We start from the raw sequence: 4,384 nt of genomic DNA, 5'->3' as shown, positions 1-4,384 counted from the left end.
CTGTTTCCTCTTCGGGATCCTCTGTATTCTTTTCTTCACAGACTTCCCTCAAAATTATCTATTTGATCACGTCGATTGTTTATTCATTCAACGAGCTTCGTGGAATCCCCTTTCTATTCCGGTGGTTTGCATCGCTTATGTCTTTCATTATCTTACTCATGGAAGCTATCTCACTATTATCCCACTTTTCGAAGGTGAGTGTGATAAATTTTATTCAGAGGAAGCTTTAGGCTGTAGGGAACCCCACGCAATCACTATGTGGGCTCCTCATTACAGGAGCCCATTGGTGACAGCCGCGGCTCGGGCTCTGTGGACCAGGGCCTTCTGGTCGAGCAGGGCTGCCTCCCAGTCCTCCCATGTGGGGTTGGGTTTGGGGGCGAGATTTGAAGTTGACTGGCATGCCCACACTATGTGGAAGATGTTCGAAGACTTCTCCGCACAAGCGAGCATTTTCCAGTACAGGCAGGATCAGTGTTTTTAAACTGCCGGGCACAGCAGCGTTTTGGTGTGAAGGCGGAGGAGTGTGCGTTCCTCCACCTTTGTAAGGCCCTTACAAGGCCTAGGATAACTTGCTTGGCCGAATTGAAATATTTCAGTAGTTTCGCGAAAAGTGAGGGCCGGATTGGGTTGAGAATCCGTATTATAAGGGTCTGAAGGCGTTGCCCGGAGAGTGAGTGCGCAGGCGGCGGTGTCTGGCCTTTCATTGTCCTCGATCCCCATGTGAGTTGGAGCCCATACAATTGTTCGAGATGCGGGGGCCCCGAGACAGTCACTGTCTTGAAGGATGCGGTGCGGAAAGAGATGAGTGTACCCCTGATTAATATTTCCGCAGGCCCCTTTCGAGTCGATGATGATGGCTTGCGAGCCCTTGTCTGCGGCGGCTAACGCGATGTCAACTTCTGCATGTGTTATCTCTTGAGCCTGAACGTTATACCGTTGACCATGATTTTTTGATGAACGACTGTGGCTGTGTACCACCCCCTATGGTGAGGGCCGGAGGCTTTTACGTAGAATATTTTGTGTTTGTTCCCATAGTGACGGGACAGTACCTTCGCCCGCGCAAGGCACCTGCCACTGTGGTTGTCACGTGTCATGTTGGCCGGAAGAGGGCGTACGTGGAGGGCGTATCTCCAGATCTCAGGAATGCGTAAGCGCTCTTCCGTAAGTGTTGGGTGGTGGAGGTGTATTCTGACTAATAGGCGGCGTGCCGACGGCGTTTTTGAAAGCCTTGTGTTTTGATTGGTCAAGTACACATCCCGGAGCTCCGCTAATGTGTTTATCATCCCCAGGCCCATGAGACGCTGGTTGGATGTGTTGATTTGGAGATCGAGGGCACGCTTGTACATCTTTCTGAGAATCACTTCGAGAGCGTTCTCATCAAACCTGCGCAGGCGGAGATAAGGAGTCGAGTAGAAGACTCGACTGGTCACGAAAGCATGCGCCAGCCGCAAAGCGTCTGTCCATCGTAACCCCCCGCGTTTGCTGGAAACCCGGTGTACCATCCGGATCACCTGGTCCCCCACCTTGCACAGTTTTGCTAGTTTTGTATCAGCCCGCCGATGTTTTTGAATAAGGAGACCAAGTAGTCTAATCTCATCGTGCTTGGGTATCGGACCGCTGGCCAGAGATAGTTTCTAATTGGTGGTGCACTTAGGCGACGGGCGAATGTGCAAAATTCGGATTTGGACGGTGAGAATTGAAGGCCGCAGCGGCGGGCGTAAGCGTCTACGATCTCCGCCGCTTGCTGCAGGTTGGCCTCACTGCCTCCAACCGATCCGTGTTTGGCCCAGATGGTGATGTCGTCGGCGTACAGCACGTGCTGGATGCCTTCGATCTTCGCCAGCTCAGCCGGGAGTTTCATCATGGCCAGATTGAATAGTAATGGTGAGAGGACCGCACCCAGTGGGGTTCCTCTCGTTCCCAGTTTATATGGGCCATGTTCTTCGTCTATATTCTGATGAAAGATTGGCGATCTGAGATAAATTGCTTGATGTACTGAAATTCCTGATTGATTCCCAACACCGATCGTCAATAGAGCCTTGTTTATTTTATTTATTTATTACGATCTTAAAGGCCCAATTGAAGGGGTTTTAAAGAGGGAGTGAGCTCAAATCATGACATTGTTTAGATTGATGACTTCAGAAGCGATGGGTCAGTACAGAGTACGACTATGGCCGACAAGCCAATCCAATCTTTCGATGCACGCACGAAAAATACAGTTGTGCGGGCTGGTGGAGGATAGGTGGTCTTTCCGTGATTCGTGTGGCAATTAAGAGGTGCGGTAGGCCAGGACGATAACAGACACGCGCGGAACATAATAAGCATTGCGATTTGGACATAGTCTTGCGCTTTTGTGCCGTTAAGTTAAATCGAAGAGACAAGCATTGCATTTTAGTTTGGTGACGCTTTCATAATACGAATCACTTTCATGGTGAATTTAGTGGAGCGTTTTGGTATTTATTTGAGTGTATTAGAAAGATTATCTTTCTTATTGTCCCAAATATCGCATGCATACAGTACGTTTGGCCGTACAAATGTTACAAAGGATAGAAATAGACATAGTGTTCGGTGCTGTTCTCGCGCTTTCTACGCTTCTTTTTATGTAGGCCCCATATGCAGAGTAATGCAGATATTTTATCACTTGGTATTATTAATTTTCAAGAATGCACTCCTTAAGTTGTCTTCAAGGATTTATGCTCGTTCACTGATATTTGCCAGTAATCAGTACCTTTTGGTTGCTACTGAAAAGCCATGTAACCTTTCTTTCACATTTCCTTTCCCTGTTCACAATCCATAGGTAGAAGCCCTAACAGCGGCATACCATTACCCTAATGATGCAATTTGTGCGGCAATCGAAGTCCTTGATGTGACTCTTCAAGTTCCTTAATAGAATAATATGGGCACACTCTTTATTGTGTTTTATATCGTAATTGATAACTTTAACAAGGCCATTGCTTCCGCTCCTACAATTGTCGTCAGACTCTAAGCACATTATTCCTAGCCATGCCCTCTTACTGGCCAACATTCGTAACTGGTCTTGTTGCTCCCCGCTCGTTTTGTGGTCCTGTGTTTTGTGTACCTTCTTTAACGTCCGTAGCGCCATATTCTTTTCTAGTTTTTAACGGCCCCTCTAATATTCAAGGCAGTCTCTGAGCGAGGCTCTTTAGTACTTTACGGGAGTAAAGGATTTCAAAATAAATACTACATTATTGGTTTATACTACGCCGCCAAAAATTAAAAAAAAAATCACTCTTATGACCATTTCGGCACAGTATGTCGACGAGAGTCGCCATATGTACAAACCGTGCATACGAGGGGTGTTCATAAAGCTGTAATATCAGTGCCATAGGTTTCAAAGAGTGCATTTGGAAGTCCTCAAGAACGCAAATAAGAAACGGAACATTAATGACTTCAAACATTACAGGCCAATCAGCTTATTATAAGTTAAATATAAGGTCTTTAGCAAGGCAAGCGCTTACAGAATCAGGACAATACTTGACTTCAATCAAACAAGAGATAACAGGATTTCGGAAAGAGCAATCTACTATAGATCATATCCATACCATCAAACAAGAGATAGAAAAATACTCGGAATATATCGTATGCTTATGCATGGCATTCATTGATTATGAAAAAGTTTTTGACACAGTAGAAACCTCGGCAGTGCATCGGCATTTAGAAAGCCGTATGCAGACGAGCTTTATGTGTAATTACTGTACCATATCTATAGTGGCTGCATAGCAACCATAGTTCTAAAAAAAGAATGTAACAAAATTGCCATAAAAAAAGGTGTTAGGGAAGGAGACACTATCGTCTCTCAGTACCATTCAAAGCTTGTTCAGAGGAACTATTAAGACCCTTCGATTAAGAATATTTAGGAATAAGGGTCGATGGAGAATACCTCAGTAATCTGCGATTCTCTGATGACATCGCCTTGATAAGTATGAAGAACTGAACAAGGGTAAATGGGGTACGCCTGAGTTCGCAGATGAGCCACTGTTTCTGCAAGTGGACTTGTCTTCATCTGGGCAGACGAAGACAAGTCCAGACGAAGACAAGTCCACTTGTCGAAACGTTGGCTCTTCTGCGAACTGAGGCGTACCCCATTTACCCTTGTTCAGTTCTTCTTCATACCGTGCAAACCATCTTCTTCCTTTCGTTCTACCATTGCCTTGCTAAGTAACTCAGGAAATCAAGTGCAAGGAATGATTGATGACCTAGACAGGAACAGCAGAAAGGTAGGCTTGAAAATCAATATTCAGAAGACTAAGGTAATGTTCAACAGCCTCGGGAAGCAATTGCAGTTCACAATAGGTAATGAACCACTGCAAGTGGTAGGGCAATATGTGTGCTTGGAACAGGTAACAACCACAGATTCAGACTA

The 4,384-nt window shown here is 45.6% G+C and overlaps 1 pseudogene; it reads right to left on the bottom strand.

Moving 5' to 3' along the window:
* Window positions 1-270: 270 nt before the first annotated feature.
* Window positions 271-1,094, bottom strand: LOC146176994 (uncharacterized; annotated as a pseudogene).
* Window positions 1,095-4,384: the final 3,290 nt, after the last annotated feature.

Source organism: Amblyomma maculatum, chromosome 10 (genome assembly GCF_055883805.1).
Source record: "Amblyomma maculatum isolate TAMU_Amacu chromosome 10, ASM5588380v1, whole genome shotgun sequence".
Taxonomy (NCBI): domain Eukaryota; kingdom Metazoa; phylum Arthropoda; class Arachnida; order Ixodida; family Ixodidae; genus Amblyomma; species Amblyomma maculatum.
The sequence above is the reverse complement of the archived record's forward strand: the minus strand, read 5'-3'. Positions and strand labels throughout refer to the sequence as shown.